The sequence below is a fragment of the Pagrus pagrus genome (assembly GCF_965226575.1).
Source record: "Pagrus pagrus genome assembly, chromosome: 2".
In the NCBI taxonomy this organism is placed as follows: domain Eukaryota; kingdom Metazoa; phylum Chordata; class Actinopteri; order Spariformes; family Sparidae; genus Pagrus; species Pagrus pagrus.
Genome location: NC_140186.1, coordinates 27759263 through 27779809, shown reverse-complemented (window position 1 = coordinate 27779809; position 20547 = coordinate 27759263).

Here is a 20547-nt window from a genome sequence, read left to right as displayed (position 1 = left end):
TAACAACCACGTGTCTCTCTCTCCCTCTCTCCCTCTCCCTCTCTCTCTCTCTCTCTCTCTCTCTCATTCTGCCTCGGAGATGGAGCGATAATTGGCGGAGAGGAGATGAAAATAGTGAAATAAGCAAGCAAACTATATCTAATTAAAATGCTCATTGTAATAAGAATAAGGATGGATGAGGATAAGGTTGTGTGGTCAGTGTCGGCTGCTGCTGGAGGAGCGCCTTTTTTTTTTTTTTTTTTTTTTTTTAAATGTGTGTCCTGTTTATCTGCATTGTCGGTGCAAGCTGGCTGTCAGTCACACATCCGACAGCTGATCAGTCTGTCTCCTGATTTGACTTCTGAAGGTCCATTCCAGCATTTCGAGCGTGCTCGCGCCTGTTAAAGTCAGCAGCTGCTGTTTAGGGGTGAGGTCACATTGCTGTCAAACAGCGCACACTGACAGCGAGGAGAGCGCGCTCCGCTCCGCTCCGTCCTTCTGTGCGCACACTGGAGGTCAGTGTTGTAACAGGCAGCCCCGGAGGGACAAACAGGCGAGCACACGCACCGTGAATATGAACAAGATTAGAGATGCATTATTATATCCACACAGCCGTCAGGTGAACACACACTCCGATATGTATTGTTAAATTCTCCCTGTAGGATGGACATGTAAAGAGCGCGTGACCTTGCAGTGATAACTTTTATCACCTCCCTGCACTCTCCTGCCATTATTATTTTGTGTTGTGGTAATTGTGTCGATAAGGAGATTAGAGGATTACATGGTGCAGTTGTCTGGTGGAGCTGAGAAGCGCTCAGCTTTTGTGAATATCAGGGTGAATGCCTACAGAATAACGGGGCTCGCATGGTGGCTATATGATTAATGAGGATGGACCTTTAAGTCATGGCTACATTCTCTGGGTGGACTTTATCACAGGCAATAAAGGGCTGCATCTATCATGACTATGACTTCCAGCTTATCTTGTCTGAAGTTATTTCATTTCCCACGGGGACACACATGTGAATGTAGCCTACACTTGCCACGCAAACAGAGATTTTGGTCTGCCTTTTTCTTTTCTTTTTTTTGCTTGCTGCCCCTGTAAACCTCTGATCTGGGTGGTGCTGCTGCCTGGAGAAAGCCTGTCTCCCCTTTGGCGTATAGCCTGGTATTAAGTCCCTGGACCAGTGTGTATATTGACCGGTCTCCCGGCTAAGTACCTGTCATTAATCACAGAGCGCTCAGCCATACTGAATTAAAGAGCACCCACAGCCGCAAGAAATGCTCAAGTCCAAATTGATCCTCATCAAGGCTATGAGGTGGAATGAGAAGAGCTCAGGGGGTCTTGCTCCATCTGCCTGGGAAACACACGGCCAGAACAGCGGACAGTCTCTCACTTGTCCCTCCCACCCCCCACCCCCGAAACACTCCGCTCCTTCTCATGCTGCCTCTTTAAATTGAACTGAGGATGGAGTGATGCTGTAGGTCAGTGTGGATGCACTCTAAGCTGATTTTGAACAGACAGACAAGCCTTATTATGGTCATTAAGTCGTGTCCTGGGGCCACAGCTCTGTCCATATAATTGGGGCACCAGTGAGCGATCTCAGCTATTACCAAGCCCTTTTCTTGTTTCCAACATTGTGCTCTGCTCTGAGGGAAGAAGTTGGCTCTTCCTGCTACAGTACTCACCAGAAGCTAGCTTTTGGGTGTTGAGGAGCCTGTGCTGATTACTTTTTTATCTCTTTAAGTCAAGGCTTTGTACTTTATTGCCGTCCTCACACTAGTGACATTCTAAATGTTCTTCCTTTTTGTTCTTTGTTTTTCTGGTTGAGTCACTGCAGTTTTACAGAGAATGACCCTTGTTTGCTTCTTGTAACCGAGTGATTGTTGCTTTGCAGTATCTGAACTTTGTGTGCTACACTGTAATCGTGGAACTGAAAACAGAGGAGAAGCCCAGAGCTTTCTATTAAGGTAGAAGAAAGAAGCAATATGAGCCTAATAACATTCACCTACAGTAATAGAGCTTCAAAAGTGTAATAACACCCGATGTGTTCTCTCAAGGTAACATGAGCTGCCTTTCGTGGCCCCATTGAAATCTAATACAGTGGCCGCCCCAGTTATTACGCTTCTTCACACCATCAGATCCGCATAATGGCTAGAAGACATACTGCCACAGGCGTCTTCCCCCTGCTGATGAACTCTTATTATCTACTTGTACATACTGGGCATGAATGTGCAACATTAGCACAGAATACTAAATCAACCCCACGCTAACAAAGGCTATTCCCTAAAGAAATCAAAGCTATTAGCAGTAATGACAGCCACTTCTAATTTCCCCACCCTCCCTAATGTGCAGTAGTTTCCATACAGTCCCCCCTATAAGGGGGGAGGTATTGTACCAGCTGTTGACAGTGACAAATGGTGGTGCTACCTGGGTAGACAACTATAGAGTGGAGAACAAATAATTCAGCAGAGCAACATCTGGCCCAGGGGAGTTTCTCTCTCGCAAGCATCCCCGCACAGAACAAGGCATGCTTCTTATCTAGTTCCTCGCATTTCAGTGACGAATTACCTTGTTGGAAAACAGTAAAATAAGATCAGTGGAATTGCTGATTTGGATTTCTCAGACTGCTTTTATCTTCTTGCAACCTGAATCCTAAATCTATTAAAATGAACACTAAAGGGGGTGCTTTCTGTTTTTTAGCTCACTACATCTCCTTCGAAAATGTTCTCATATCTCTCCTGCTGATCCAAATCAGTCAATCACTCTCAGTTGCTTCTTCATTTGTAGTTGTGTGTATGCGGGATTGTCAGAGCTACTAGAGATGGAGACTTGCCAGCACATCCACAGTGACCTTGGTGTAGTTGTCCCTGTGAAGCAGGCAGCTGTGTGTCAAGCACGATGCAGTTTATATTATGATTTGGAAGGTTAACCCAAATGCAGAAACAGACTCGGAAGTAAAACAGATTAAGAGGATTTATTGGAAAGCCAGCAGGGAATGGAGATGGGATGAAGGGGAGAGAAGTGGGCTGAGGCAGAGGGCAAGATGGAAGGAGGGATGGCAGGATCTTCTCTGAGCAGGGTGGATCAATGGAGGAGAATGGCGTGGGCTGGCTGGGGTTAGTGGCTAGTTGATTGGAAAGCGTCCAAGCAGCAGGCAGGCGAGAGGGCTAGTAATGATTCTGGAGCACAGGAAAGGAGACACAATTAGCATGGAGATAAAAAAAGACAAGGAAAAATTAAAGTCACAAGTTCACTAAACTTAAGGAAATCATGGTCTGAGGCTAAACGACCACTGTAGCAACAACCTGGCAACGAGTGGATGAAGAGCTGGGGTTGATATCCTGCATATTGATGAGATGGATGGATGGAAGGCAGGTGAGCGTAATCAGCAGGGAGTCTGAAGCCAGGACAGTCCAGGAAGGTGTACCATGCCCACATCGCACACACAAACTCAGACACAGAGTACTGATGATGCTGAATTGAGTATAAGATGTGGTCCAACTGCATAGTATGTGGATTTGGTGTATGCGAAAAATGCCTGGATGTATACTACATTAGCAAGAATTTACAAGAGTACATGCCGTGAGCTTACTGCACGTACTCAGCTGCCCCAGAATGCATTACATCTCTTCAGTCTGCGAGGCAGGCAGACAGTTCAAGCAGTGCGCGGGAGTTTAATTTACAGTTTTTTAATGTTATTTTAACACTTACTTCACTTCTGAGAATATATTATGCAAAGACTTCAAGTATGTAGATATCAAATATGGGCAGTTTCATGAAAATGAATGGCAAATCATAAATCTAATGTTTTCATAGTTAAGGAGCTCCACAAGTGCCAGCGGGGGTAGCTAGCTATTTCTAGCAATTTCAGCAACATTCCTTGCTACTGTATTGCATTTATTCTGTCTATTTTCCATTATTAACCAAAAGTAAAGCTTTAGGTAAGATTACGTGCATAGCCAGAGACAAATCGTGTCTCCTCCTCCAGGCTGTTTTCATCTGCAGTCGCCTCCTCAGGTCAGCAACCTCCTATTCTACTTCTCGCTGAAGCATACTGACGATGGCTGCAAAACATTGCTCAGTCCATCTTTGATCATAACCATAAACACTAGGGGTACTGAGGGTGCTGCAGCACCCCCTAAAATGAGACATTAGAAAAACCATCAATCAATAATACAGTGTGACGCAGAAGTGTCCACAGGACATAAAATCTTTCTTTGATCATGAAGCCTGTTGTTACTCTAGCATTGTGAAGTTTATCAAACAGTTGTAGGAACTCCTGTAGGCTTCAGTCTCTGGTAAAGGTGATGAAAGGTAAAGGTGTGAACAGGCAGATCCAGATTATTTAGGCTCATCCCCTATATGAAACATCTGTATCCTCACTGCACTGCATCATTTTGAGGCTGTTTTTCCCGGCATTAACAACAGTACCATTCCCACTGTGTCACATATGAGTTTGATAACTTTGTAATATCAAACCATTTTGATAACTAACATTTTTTTTTTTTTTTAACATTTTCTTTTCTATCTTAAAAAAAAATGATTTCACATTTAATCCACAGGTTTTTTGTTGCTCTCTCAACAGTAGTCAATAGAACTCATTTTGCTCTGTCAAACTCCAAATGAATCTGCACATGGTTGCTGAAAGCGAAGGGACCTTTTTGAGAATCAATTTATTGACTGTTTTAATATCTGGCTGATATTCAGCACAAAAATAAAGCGTCCATTCCTTTGAGTATGTTTAGGCCTTTTATCAATTTCATTCAGCAGTCCTGGTCCAGGTCTTCCCCTGTATCTGTTATTCAGGGTCAGTATCTTTTCCAAAGAAGTATCAGGGATTCGTGATTCTTTAACAAATGTGCTTCTAAACACAAATAAAAGTTTTCTAAAAATGATGCGCCACAAGGTTTCAGCCTCATGAAACGCTTCTACTGTGTCTGCTGTGGCACAACACACTGTTACATCGCAGACACTACTTTCTATATTATGCCACTATCCAATCATAGATTGACTCTCCAATTAGAAGCGCTTCCCTGCTTGAGATGAGTGGCTGTGCACTGTCTGGCCTGGCACAGTCATTACCTTCCATCTGAGGGACAGTTGGGCCACACTGGCAGATCTGCAGGCGAGCTGAGCACAGCAGGAATGTGTTAAAGACGTGACACCCCAGACATAGACCGACATCAATCGACTGGGTGTTGCATCATGATCTGCACACCAGATTGACTTGCCATTGGTGAAAAATGACCATCTGTGAAGTGTCACTTGGAGAGAGGTCACAGATTGGCCGAGAGAGGACAGACAAATTGTTATGGGAACCGCATGTGAAGATGAAGACAGGAGATGGTGAGGAATTGGCTGTGGGGAGTCATTATTACTTTAAGCTTGCTGATAGAGTCAACACAGAAGAATTTAATGCATCACGTGTGCCTAATAATGTACTGAAATAAATCTGGAGATGTCGGACAGATGGTACATTCTCCTGTGAATCAATGCCCCTCAATTTTGGAAGGAAAATTGCCTAATGTGGACATAGAATGAAGAATTCAAGACATTCAGCTTTAAATCACCTGCAGGCTCCCCCTCACAACCAGCACACAGCTCAGCAGTGCCAGACGTGTCAGCTGGTACAGTAAACCACCCAAACAAGGGCACTTTTAGATCCAATCAAACATGGAACCACACTGTAACGCACCATCTGCAGATAAACCCACGAAACCTTTTCCATTACAGCACCTCCTCCATCTATACCCTGATCCATACATCATTTCTTTTTAAGGCCTGTTTTCAAGTGCTCTGGGTTTCTCCAAGATGTCTGGCTTCCTAGCATAATCCCACTACTGATGCCTCTGCTGCCTGAGAGCTTAGCCTTTAAAGCTAAAACAGCCCAGTGAGGAAAGGGCAGAGGTTAAGAAGCAGAGAAGTGAAGAAAAGCAAGAGAAAGGAAGGAGAAAAGAATAACGCAAACAGGAGGCAAGAGAGAGAGAGAAACACCAGAGAAAGAAGAAAGCCAGCTGAGGAGCAGGAGCGGAGCCGAGTCTTAGGGGACAAAAGAGGCTGGGTTACCTAGATCCCCTCTTTGCATAGAGTGGTTTAAACCTTTCCTCATCAGTTAATTAGCAGTTGGCTTGGAAAGCATTATTCACACTTTGGGAATTGAGTGAAAAATCGGATTCCGCTCCGATCTTACTCTTATTCATGTTCTCAAAGGATACCATTGTGTCTGGGGGTTAGTTGGTTGGTGTCTTTGTTCTATGGATCTGGTCAAACACACATGCCTACATGTGCAGCCCATAAACATGTTGCCAATAAACTGCTACTTGGGGACACAAGTGGTGTATCTGCATTAAAGAGGCTTTTAATTTGCGATGAGTTACAACTACATGGTCGGAAGTTACCTAATAGGGCCGTTGTGACAAGCGCTAACATAAAGTGGACTAATATTGTAGGTAACCTGATTAGGCAGTTGATGGCATCTTCATGAATGTAGAAGTCTAATCATTTATTTTATACATCAACATCAGATTCTTACATTTGTATTATCTGAATCAGTGTTTTACAGATGGCCTCAAACCACTCATGTAGCATTTACTGGTCACTGCAAACCAACCTTTTGTGTCCTCATTCTGTATTCCCATACATTTAAATATTTGTCCTCATTTTTACTTAAGGCTCCTATTTGTAAGATACTCGTCAAATACTGATGCTTTGGGCTTGTGGGACAGGTCGACCGCCATCCAGACTCAAAAATCCACTATCTTAGAAATTGGAGGACTTTAACAGACACTCAGGACTCTGCTGGTTGATTTTGCAGTCATGTAAGTTCATGTTATGGCCCCAGTTTTATGTATTTCAATTGTGTTTCAGTTTAGCATGGCGGACCACTCTAAATGCTACTACACAGTACCTGTGAGCCTTGGCTACCATTACCAGGGAAAAGAAGCTAGTCAGAGGCTCAAAGTGATGTTACCTCTTCAACCTGAGGTGGCCAAGCACTTCACAGCTCTGTTATCACTGCAACACAACCCTCTGACCAATATGGCTCCCAATACTTTTCTTCTGGATGGAATTTTGATCCTGCCGATGTAGGTGAAGGTGATTGTTAATCAATGTTATCATCATTTGGATTTATCCCAGTAATGGGCAGGCGGCTGCCAGATCAAGCACAGTTTGAATCATTGAGCTCAGTGAAGATAAGCATTCACACCTGTTTTCTGTTAATCATTGTTAATCACAATGAATGGAAATAGCAGTATAGGGGTTTACTGCTGGAATAAAACTCCAATCCTGCTGCACCAATCTATTTAACTTAACTGCAACAACCATTAAAAGCAAACTAAAAGTGCCTCTTAATTGATACGACAGTACATCCACCCATTAGCAGCATGTTATGGCTGGTGTTGTGGTATCAGTATGCTTGCAAGGTGTGTGGTTAGAGTGGGTTTGAACTTTTCCTTGCCTCTCTGGGATGGGAGACTAGTTTGTCTCTGCCTAACACTCAGCTTCCAGCTCCCTTAACATCTTCCTACATCTCTGATCGGATTGGCTCTATTGGTCATTGTGTGCTACATATAATTAACAATCTCTCTTATCTGGTCACGTCCCTGCTTATCTCAAACAAGCTCTTATTCAAGCACTTTTTCAGGAACAATAGTCTCTGGTCAATCCTGAACTCGTTCTCCTCCTATATCTGACAGGTGTTTCTCAGTTGCTGTTGGCAACTGCTTCTTGAAACTGTGTTGGTGTGTGCCTGAAGGTTCTGTCCTTGGTCCTGTTCTCTTTGCTTTGTTTATGATTCACCTTGGACAGAATATAAGCAAGTGGCTTCTGCTTATACATCTTATTAAAGAATGAAATTAAGTATCACTATGGACAAGGCTGTAACTCCTATGTTGTTTCACACATACCCCAGCCTCTAGGTCATATTCAAACTGAAAATGGCACAAAAAGTTTGCAGTGAAGCAGGAAAAGCATTCATGCTATCATCCATCACACAGGCTTTAATTGAAGTAAACTAGAACAAAGTGCTCTTCGGCATTGTGACCTTTTTCCTGATTTTTCCCTGACTGCCCCTTTACTCCAGCCCTCTCTTTCGCTTTAATACCAGCTGTCCCTGACCCCACTTCACGCTTTTGATTTAACCCTTACAACTGAGGAGACAATGCCTCTTGCCAAAATGAAAGAATGAATTGATATCGCTGGGGCAAAAATCTGCTATCAACTTTCGAGGGGACAACTACATTAAATTGCAGTCAAAACAATTTTGGGCTATGAGAGGCCTCTCTCCACAAATGAAATGCCAGATGTTTGTGCTCCTTGTGGATATTGTAACAAAGTAAATTGTAAAAAAATAAAAAAAATAAAAAAGCAAGGGGGGATAACATTTCACAAGTGAGAAATAGATTTCCAATGTTTTACTGTTACATTCGCATTGAATTTGATATGTCACAGTAATTTATCCAATCAATGTCCATGCACACACATCAACCACTGCCTTATTCCCTACAGGAGCTACACTACTTTTATATCACAGCTTTATCACTATTAAAGTAAATTAGTCAAGCTGTGATTGACCTAATAATGCAATATCTATGCAACAGGAGCAGTTTTTTATCACTCTCACTAGTTTACATGTATGGATCAAAAATGGCCCATGTCTACAAGTGTGTTTTAAAATTAATATTTAACAATTGACATATTTAAGAATGAAAAATACAAATATTTGATTATATTTTAGCTAAAATAATTATTGTAGCAGTTACTTGAACCAAACAACAAAACCTGTAATATTTGATATGTGTTTATCTGTCACTTTGTCACACATAACACTTGAGTTGTATTTCGTTGACCTAGCTAATGTTAACTTGCTCGAACAGAATATGCCAGGTATGGAGGGGATTGGATGAATGTGTCTTTCAGGAAAAGCTGAACAGACGATCAGACACACAAGCTTCTCTCCAATTACAGTAGGAGGAGTAATGTAACATCAGCAGAGATTGATGCCCCCTCCTCCAGCAGTCTTGCAGGTTAAAACATGCCTTTGTTCAATTTTGACCTGAAAAACAAATAACAGAAGCAGTGAAGCGTTATTAATTCCAGTGGTCTGCCATCACTCTGTTTTAGCTTTATTACACTATTAGACTACAAGCTGCATCATCGCTTTCATGGACTTTTTATGATTGATTTTTTTCTCTGTTCATTAATTCTTCACTGACATCAGTCTTGTGATATCACATCTTCAGGGCCGAGCGCTTCAATCTGAAGGCAAATGTTTTGTCCAACAGCCTCTTCTCTCCTGGAGTAAAAAAGTTGCAGCTATTAATAAATGTACCTCCATTCCTGTCAGTGTTTGAGGCAGTTTGTCTGTCACTGTGTTGTAGTAAGTGTGTTTCCCTCTGATGAGGACTGTCACACTTTTATTGCCATTTCTGTCAGATCTTACAACCTGGACATGGATGATGAAACCATTTCATCCTGCCGGTCTACCTGTCTACCTCTGTCCCTGCCCAGGCTTGCATCTGTATCGTTGCTCTTTTCTTCTTCTTTCAACCTGTGAGTTGGGGATCAGTCTTGTTTCGGTGTGTCTATGTGTGTGTGTTTGTCTTTTGCTGTATATGCATGTTTGTGCCGTTCTCCACTAACCTTGCCTTTATCCCAGTCTCACAGGAAACATGCTTTATTCAAGAGAAAATCAAAGCAGCTGAACCTTCTTTAAGTTTGGAAAATACTCCGTATCTGCTGTCTGCTTCTAAGCCCTTTTAAGTCTGCGCTGTGGACAGGCAGTGACAGTGCCCGCTGATTTGAATACAGACTGCCTTTGTGGTGTCAGTGTGGTTTTTCAGCTGGAGCGGTGACATCTCAGCCTCTCTGCCCGATCATGCCTACTGCCCTCCACTGTGAATAATGGATGCCGTATGCCTGTGTTTTTGTATGCGTGTGTGTGCGTCACGATTTGCATTGTGTAGTTAAAGGATACCACAGAGTGAGAGAGACAAGTGTTAAACAGCTTGTGTCAAAGCAAATGATCTTTGGGGGGGCTTGGGTTTCTTCTTCTATCACCCTCAGCAGTATGTTTTCACATCTTGACTTTGTTTTGTGTGTCTGTGTGTGTCTCCATGCTTAGTTTGGCCTGACTGAATTCAATTGTGGAAGGAGAACTGAGAGGTTTAGACAAACTAAATCCTCCTGGATTAATTTTGATGAGATGGGACTGCTTTGGGATTGAATATTTTCAAAGGGAATTTCAGTATTTTATACAACCTGGACTTTTTTTCAACAACTTTCACCATCATTCATAGTGGTTACCAACAAGTATTGTGCATTATTTAAAAGGCAGTTGGGTTTGCGATCTCACCAGGCTTTAATCTGTGCACTTGTGGATGAACATAAAGGGATTTAACCAATCAGCATCCTAGGTGCTACTGGCAGCTACAGGCATGGTCTAGGTGTGACGACCAGCAAGAGTAGAGTATATGTTTTATTGAAAGAAGAGCAAAGGTTGGCACTGATGGCTTTTTCTCGGTGTAGAAGATGTTTTCGCTCTTCTCTCTACTGGCTTCAGTAAGAGTTTGATTTGGTGGTAGCACTCTTCTACTGTTGGTCTGATTGTTTGAAGTGTGCAAGTGATAGACAGATGTTTCGTCCAATCATCTGCCAAGTATTTTTTCAATGGTTTCTAGTGGCACTGTTCCAGATCATTCTGTGCAACAAACCATCTACTGTGGCATGTCAGGTTATAAATACTTGTCAGTGTCATACCAGATCATATCTTTTGTCCTCATCACTCTTACCATTCTTCTCTGTTTCTCTCTCTGCAATGTTTTTTATTCATTAATGACCCAAACAGGAGCTCTTCTCTTATTTGTAATTGAGATTTGTTATCGGGTTCAGTTATTTGAACAATGACTCCAGCTGATGTCTGTTCCTGTGAGTTGCAACTAACTAGGGTTTTCATTGTAGCATTTTTAATGAAAGTCATTACCATGTGAACACAAGAACAAAATGTGTGATTTATTATTTCAATCTCGTTGAAATGCAGAAAATGTTCTTGTGTTTTTGTTCTTGTTTTCCAAAGTGATGCAATAACCAACCCTTGCAGAGATTCAGGAAATCAAGATTGCACTCCTGTTGATATGTGTGATGGTGTTTTAGTCTCTGATCTCTACGGATCAGAACCCCTCACAATATTGTATTTATACAAAAAACCCAGCTGAAATCATGAGAGGAGGTTCTGCAGTTAGAGTCAGAGGAGATATCTTCTGGCTCTAATGGTCTTGCCCTGGAGTTATAGGTCATAGGTGCTGCAGATACTGTCATTTAAATCATTTTTTGCTCAATTAGAGAACATTCTCCTGAAGGGAAAGTCCACCCCAGGCTAAAGGGCTTAGACCTGCAGTCCTATTCTCACATTGGTCACTCACTTTTGGGACTATATCACCATGGTAACAGATGCAAGCTTGTAGGAAAAATATTCTAAAACACTGTCGGACCTGCATGTTAATCACTTTGAAGCTATGTGGAGCATTGTAGACTCTTTATGATTCTGACTCTCACTTGTCTCAGCATTCCCTTTAGTTAGCCATTTCAGGCCTCATATCTTTGTTTAAACAACCTGCCCAGCACCAAACAGCAATTAGATAAAGTTAGCAACACCCCAGTGACGAATAGCTAACATCAGGCGATTAAAGGGGCACAGGCTCCCCTCAAGAGTTGGTGTAGACTTAATAAGAACTAAATCCTGAGTGAATACAGGACTGCTGGACGTGTAAGTAGTCTGTTGTTTTTTTAACGGCCATAATATTTTCATGAGGTGATAACTTTGTCATAGTCATAGTCAACACATTCTCACCTAAATGACAAATTAGATTGTCAGCCAATGACTCCCAAAATGAGATTTATGACCGTGCCCAAAACAACGTGGTAAGTTACGTGGACATTATGTGATGTTACTCCTCGTTGTGCACATTATTTAGTAGTTGTTGTGAAACAGCCACAGTTTGGTTACACATGCGCAATAAAACTAATGGGTTAGGTTAAGGAAAAGATCATGGTTTGGGTTAAATAAGTTACGAGACATATGCAGTGTGAGACCAAAAGTCAGTCTTGACTTATTTTAGCTCATGTACGTGACGGAAGTTGCATACGTGATGTAACAAATCTAATACTGTTTCATTACAAATGATAATATCAGCTTAACAATTTGATTGAAAAGTTGAATCTTTTAAAAATGTCCATGAATTTCAGGATATGTTAGTAATTAGTATGCCTCCCTTTTTGCTTTTATGACAGCATGCACTCAAGCTGGCAAGCGCTCCGCAAGTTTGTGCAAAGTCTGATGACTAATGTTACCCCAGCATGATTCGACAGTGTTCGTGTTTGTTTTTTGTGATGCATTTGTACCTCCTTTTGTGTGGATGGTGGCACTCAGCAAGCTCTCATTTTGTTTTCAGTTAACAAGATTTACACTTTTGTTCCTCGCTTCTAAGCTATAAAATGGGGCCATGCCAAAGGAAACATCCACGGTTCTAAGCCACACATGGACCAGACCCAGCTTGGCTTGTCTTTAAAAATGATTAAAATGGTTTTGCCTTGAAATGTTGAGTGATTAGAAGAGGTAAAGAGTGCTTTTTTAAAACATAAAGGAAAAGTGAAAAGACTGCAAAGTTTGATTGCAGTATTTCTTTACAAAATATCTTATGAATAGTTGGGGAGGGTTGTGTTTGGGATACTGTACTACTGTAGTTAATGTGCTACACGATACATAACGAATTTTATAAGTGAGTATTTTATAAGTGAACCACCGGATCTGTCCAGCTAACATGGACATGAGACTATATACTGTATATATCCAAAGGCCATATTAGTGTTAGTTGACCTGTTGTAGCCAGAAGTCATGCAACTATGTTGACCCTATGTTAATGTCCTCGAATTGTACCAGAGTACAGAAAAACTTGTAACCCCTCCACACACGATGAAAAATGGATACCTACACACACACACACACACACACACACACACACACACACACACACACACACACACAATCGCTTCCTACAGTCAATTTCTTCACGAGTTCAACAGCGGTTGCAGCTTGGCACTGCTGGAGATTCAATTACACTTGCACATAATGAAATGAAAATTCTAGATAACACACATGCACAGCCATACTCTATCACATGTGCACACGCATACACAGAGAATGTACTTGATTACTGATTTCAGCAAACAAAAGCTCACACAGTCTGATAATCCTGCACACACAAATGCTTGGCTACAGCTCAAGCAAACAGGAAGTCATGTAATGCCCAATTACTGGCATTGATGGAAAAAAAAAAAAGACATTGCTCTTGCACACTGTCAACACTAATTCCCAGTAGGTTTGACACCTATCAATTATTGATACAAGTTGGCAATAAGTGCTAAAATCCAATAATGTTTAACACAGGGCTGATAAGCTTCTCTATGAGAAAACCAACAGCGCTCTCTCCCCGTCTCTCTCTGTTTCTCTAATCACATGCATTACACAGCCCGTATCACCAAGCTGCCAGATGTAAAGCCATAATTAGGAAGCTTATTTGCCTGTTGCATTCTGTTATTCCTCTTACTGTGAATATAACAGCTTTTAGAAAGTATGTGGCATTACTTACATTGACAGTGTTTTCCTCCTTGACCATGGTAAACTTGAGTGTGTGTGTGTGTGTGTGTGTGTGTGTGTGTGTGTGTGTGTGTGTGTGAGCGTGCGTGTGTGTGTGTGTGTGCTGCAGCCTTGTGTGCTGAGGACGACGAGCTAATGCTGAAGCTGTACTTGCCGACTACAATTCTTGTTCATCATAAAGGTGAGAACCAGACCAATTGTTCAACAAAAAAATTCTCAAATGAATCAAAGAGTGTATCATCCCAGTACTTTGATAGAGTTTATATTCATACATGTGTGTGTTTTTCAAATATTCAGCTCATCTGAATGTTATGTGATGGGTAAATATTGTTGATGAGGATTCGGACCCGTATAAGCAGCCTCAGGTTTTCCTTTATTTAATGCTCATACATTTTTTTTGCTAATCGGCTGCTTCGCTTTTGACCTGTCTATATATATATATATGTACATATATAGAGAGGAGCTCCCCAATAAGCCATGATACAGTTAGCACACTGCAGACAAGCAGTAGCTCTAACTTGTGTTGGTAACAGAAGCTAACATTATTGTATTATTGTAAAATATTGGATTTAATCTACCTGGGTGGGGCACCCAAGTAGAGTCTACCTGTAAGGGAAACACTGCAGTGTACTCGTTTTCATTACTCTTCAAATTCTTCAAGGTAATATTTTATGCATCACTTCACGTTAAATTTACGTAACTTCTACTTTTTGCCTCAGGAGCATCTGGATTCGGCAGAGATGTGGTGTGTGGTGGGAGGAGCATGTTATCACCAACTGGGCAGATTATGAATGGCAGTTAAATTTCAGAATGAGAAAGACATCCAGCAGTTGTGTGACATCATCAGACCACACCTTCAAAGACAGGCAGCCACATTCAGGAATCCAGTGCCTGTGGAGTAACGTTCATCTCCCATTTATTTGGGATTGGCCACTGTACTGCAGTTGCTATAGCCAATCATGTTGCCTCTGTCATCGTGAATAATATGCTGCCCTTCCACATCAGACAACCCTCTAAACATGGGGTCAAGGCGATTATTCAAGTTTTCCAAGACCGGCCATACCAATGTTCAAGAGGACAACAAGGCAAGTGATTCCAAACATTTCTGACAAAAACACCTCTCCAGATGCTTTGTGTAATTATTTCGCAAGTCTGTAGTGCTGACAAGAGACAAGGCCATGAAAGGGGTTAGCTGTTGAGTGTGTGTTTTTTTTTTTTTTTTCGTATGTTTTGTAAAGCTTTTCAAGCTGAGTGTCTGTTGGTCTTTGTCTACATGTACTTTATGTTTTATACTGCGTTTTTCTGATGAGCTGAACTTTATATATTGGGCTGATGCTGGCAATAAATTGTGTTCATTCCAACAAAAGTGTGGACCTTATTGGTTTATAACAGACAAATCGTGCACATTTAATGTTTCAGGGGTTTCTTATAAAACTAGAATTTTTAAAATTGTATTTGTATATTTTGTTGATGGGTGGTATCAATAGTATGAATTACTATAGGACTAAGAGGGTGACATGCTGTACCCTTCTTTACCTCTCCCTTTGCACCAACAGCTACAACATACAAAATTATATTTAAAATGACTTACATTGTAAAAAGGGTGAATATGTAGTTTTGGAAAAGACATTCAAAGTCATGGGTTTAATATTCAAAAAAGACAGAGAGGTTTACTTATCATTACAGACAAAATACATTGTATTGAAATAACATAAAATAAAACATAAAACATAAAATATATTAACAAAATATAAATATTTAAAATATAAATGTACTCTTCGAAAAAAAAAATGCAATGTGTAAGCAGCAGCATTTGTCAAGAAATGAGCAGAATGTTACACAGTTTAAGTTAAACCAAAGGTTATGGTAGTCTAGTCTATACTGCTGTGGCTGTAGAGTGTCCTCATGGGCAGAGAAGGAGTGGTGCAGAGGAGTGGAATGGCAAAGCAGATGTGAGGACCTCTGGAGAGAAGGCACCATGTCAGCAGGCAGCAACAAAATGTTATCTGTCTCTTGCTGCCGACGCTCCTCCATTTCCCTCTGTGCTGTCATTCACTCACTGAACATCTCCATCTCTTGACGGTGACGGATCTGCTCTGCTTGCATGAAGTCATCATGTTGTTTCATCTGCATGTCCATGAAGGCCTCCACCATGTTGCTCACATCGTTCTGTGTCCTCCTCTTCCTCTTCCTGCTTATTGACGAAGGTCTTCCATTAGAGGTGCTGGTACTAGTAGAGGTTGGGGTTCTGGTAAATGTATCTGAAGTCTCATCAGTCTCTGGCTGTGTCACATCATCGGATTTCGACTCTTCTGATGTTGGTGATGTGTTTTCTGGCATGTGCAGATCTTGACAGCAGGGTTGCAAACATGTCAAGTGGCCCCTTAGGGGATTCTGGAGGCATTGTCCCCCGGAAGAACAATGTGTTCATTTTAAATTTGTGTGGCAGTGATTGTCACGTTAGCTAAGCAGGCTACTCACTCATTATGTTCTCCTTTTCGTCCGTGGAGCAGCCTGATTTGCGTAGAGCATCCCGTACTCTCAGGTACTGAATCCTCAGTTTTTTAACCTTGTCCCAACACTGTTTGATTGTTCTCTGATATCAGTGACTGAGCAGATGGTCACAGATTTTCCCAAAGGCCTCCGAGTTCTTGTGGGTTTTATCCAGGGGTGGACTGGCCATCTGGCCCACTGGGACAAACCCCAGTGGGCCGCCAGTGTCGGACCGGTCAGACGCTTCTCTTCACACCAGCCCGGCTTTTCTCTTCACCAGCCTCCCCTTCTATCATCATCATCAATCAACCGGACTAAAAGTTCAAAATGTTACAACCTTTACAGGAATGTTCAAGCTAGCAGCTATATATACACCACTTCCCCTGGTTATACTTGAGTATCACAGTTGGTTTTGAGTTACAGTCTATTTTTTTTCTATATTTTGCCTAAGGGCTGGGAATGTGCAAAAATGGATGTGTAGGCAGCAACAGTGAGTCAACAATGCAAAAACCACTGACCCAACGTGCTGCCCGCGATGTTGATGGCTGCTCAGCCACAGCCACTGAAGAAGTAGTAGAAGGTGTCCATAATCTTTCCGAAGAGACGCTTTAACCAGCTGCCTTCTTAGCATCGGTCTCAGGCTGAGAGATAGCTTCCTCCTCAGTGTTGTCCTTTGATTCAGCTGCCAGGGAGACAGTTGGTATCTTTACCCTGCAGTGAATGTTCTCTGGCCCTGCTGTCTGATTGCACACAGACTGCTGACTGACACTAGACTCTTCAGAATCTAGTATTTCTATGCAGGTGTTGGCAGGAGAGCTCTGTGGGGCGCTATGAGTGAAGAATGGATGCTGCAGGGTCCAGCTCCAGCATCCTTTTAATCAGGTCTACCAACAGGCGCTTATCTCTCTGATGTTCTGTGTCCATCAACTGCTCAAGGTCCCATGTATCTTGTATCCATGGATGGGAACCCTGTCTGGTATTCGAACTCCTCTGGTGTCTTCAATCTCCTGCGCTGCTGGCCATCACTCTGTCTTGTACAATAATAGTCGGTGCCCATCCTGTGGTCCAGCACATGATCTGGTGGTTGGCCCTGTCTTTCTATGATGAAACTTATCCCATGTTTCCAGGGTACATGGGGTACCCTGTAGCCATTTCTACAATTGTCAGGCCCAGAGTCCACATATCTCAGGCCTCATGATAAGGAAGTTGTAGCATGAGTTCTGGTGCCGTGTACCAGGCTTAACAGCGAACCTTGGATGTGCCAGTCAATGTGTGTGTGTGTGTGTGTGTGTGTGTGTGTGTGAGTAGTAGAAGTGTGGCTTTTTTAATGAGCCTTGTGTTCAGGGCCATTAAAGCAGGAACCAGATGTGACTCCTTATTAAATTGAAGTGCAATGCTAGCCATGAGTCAGATAAAAACAAAATTACAAAATTTAAAGATGGTTTGAATTCTGTGCTAAATGAGTGAACAAAGTTAGTTTGTAGCTAGCAGTTCTTGTGTTTATGTTTATTTATCGCTGCATGTCATCCTTTCAAACTACAGACAGCCTCTGTATGGAGGCTGCAAATGGCTGACAGCTGCCATCTGTATGTCAGCGGCCTTCCACCTGACTTATTTGGCTTATTATCATTATATCGAGCTGTCATCTACAGCAGCTCAAGAAGATCCATATTTAAGGTGCCCTGTGGGGTTTTCTTGTGAACTAAACATTCTGCTTTCTGTGTTTCTCACCAAAATGCATTGTACCTTTGAGGTTTAACAGAGTGCTGCAGGGATAAAATATTTTTGTAGGCGAACCCGAAAGTTAGCATCTCCCTCGACGAAAAGCCTACGAGATTTTTTAATTGGGTTTGGAATTACTGCAGAAAATAAGCTCTGCGGCAAACACAAGTCTAAGATGCTTCCATGTTTTTCTCAGAAAGATAATATTCACAGATGAACACAGCTTTTTTGGTGTTCTTTGAAGCTTAAATGCCATCGCCAGAAGTAAAAAGTTAACGTTAGATTATTAAGTCACATATCGAACAAAAATGGGGAACAAAATGTGAAAATCTCCTGAGCTTGCCGCATGGACCGTATTTCAAGTATTTAACTGAAAACCCAGTCAAAAAAACCCTCTGACTTTGAGACGAGGGAACCGGGAGTGCAAAATTGCTAACTCATTCCCAGGGTTTAGGACTCATTCCTGCCGCACTATAGAGTAAAATAGAGTTTACATGAGCTATAGGGGCAGATTACATGTCCTAAATGTCAGAGAGAGCTGAAGTGCAAGTCTCTTGGAACAGTTTGATTGTGAAAGCTGTAAGCTTTTAAAACCACCCTTGGATTGAAGATGAAGGCGATGGAAAGGGGAAAATAACCCATTTTACAGACACAAACACACACACACAGGCCCATATTTTAGATGTGGGGATTGTTTGTGAGGTTATTGCTTCTTTGATCCTTAATGGCGTAGAAATGGTCCATCTGCTGCCTTATAAACCCTGTGAGTTCTCTGATCTCCCTCCACTGTGGATGTCCATGCTTTCATTGCTCCCTCTATCAGTCCCTCCCTTTTTTCCACTTTCATTACACACTCATTTTGTTTCTCTCATTCATTCGCAGTCACAAACTGGTGCCCAGCCGCTCTCTCTCACACACACACAGCACACACCTATCCAGCTGTATGTTGAGAAGTCATTGTTATGCTGCTCATGTAAGGGTGTATTTGTGCATCTGGTCCGTTCATCCCCAGGAATCGGAATGTAAAATCCCAGACTAATCAATTTTATGCTCACCCAGGTACCATTTTGCCAACCAGTTGCAGCCCCTCACATATTTGTGTGTGTGTGTGTGTGTGTGTGTGTGTGTGTGTGTGTGTGTGTGTGTGTGTGTGTGTGTGTGTGTGTGTGTGTCTGTATGGATCAGGATATTTTGTATGTCTGACATTATGCTGTTTGTCTCGCATGACAGCACATTTTTATGTCACATTTAGATTACAATGCCTCAGGCAAACCCCACAGTGATAAAACTCAGTACAATCATAGAGAATCATAGGGCAAAGGAAACCATATAAATCTACAGACTCAGCCAAAAACAATCAATAAAAACATGGACACACACAGATTTATGCTCCTGTGTTTGTTCTATCTATGTTGATTAATACAATATATACACGTTTAATACCTGGCAGCATAAGCAAAGTCACATTTATGGAAGACAGTTGATTACTGCCAGGATAAAATATGGATCACCACGATGAGAACAACTGTAAATGAAAATAATAACCAATACGCTATAACCTACTGGCTATTTCATTGTGTGCGTGTGTGTGTCTCATCTACTGTCTTCCCATCTGACCACATGTGTGTGATTTCACATTGAACTAGTCGGTTAACAATTGCCCTTGTGTCTCTTTTACTCATCAGAGTCAGTGCTGCAGTGTGTCCTTGTGTGTGCGTGTCTTGATGACATCCTGTCTGTTACGATAGTGGTCACGGGAGAATTGTTTTCACAGCAGGTGGGTTGGAGAAGCATAGATTGTTTCCAGTTCTGAATGTGTTATTGCGTTTTGGTCTTTGGCAAAGCAGGTTGCTAATGGCAACAGGCAAACAAACATCCACAACCTTAGAGAGATAAAATCCTTGTACCATGCAGTTTAATGCATCTGTGCGTTAATGTAGGTTCTCATACACAGTTTGCACTTTGTGGTGACCACAAAGTATGCATGAGCAGCTAAATATAATTACATTTGAAAAACAAAGTAAGAGATTTATTGTCCTTCTTTTACTTCATTAATTCGTAAAAACATTCTATTCTGTATGAGTAAAGGCGTAGAAATGTACATTTATCTCAACAAGGACGTTTTACCACTTTTTGGGAGATGGACGTTATGCCGCTATGAACCTGTGGACCACATCAAATCACAGACACCAGGAGCAGACTAAACCAGTGACTTGAAGTGGACCAAACCCCAGTACTTCTTGAACAAGTTCAAACTACAGCCTTTGGTTCCTTTTGTGGATGAAATAGCAGGCGAGATGGTTGCAGCAATACTGCTATTCATTGTGAAAAACACACCTAATAAAAAGACAGAGTCTATAGCCATGCTTGCAGCTGTGCGGCTGTATCTGTGAGCTCACCCATCGGTTTGTGGACTACCATTTTTAAGCCTCGAGTTTGGCACGGATGTCACCATCTTGGTACCATCATTTACTTAATGAGCATCATGATGTATTGAACAGGACTTAAACTAGTGAGACCACAGACTCATTAGATGACTGTTCACTGAGGTAATAAAACAAGTGATAAGTAGAGTCTCCTGCTGGTCATTGGAAAGAATGCAGGTTTAATGCACTTACGCATTGGCTTCACTTTTCAGAACTGAAGCTCGGTCCATATTTAATATAATCACTGGGCTGTAGCTGGTATGACTTAAATG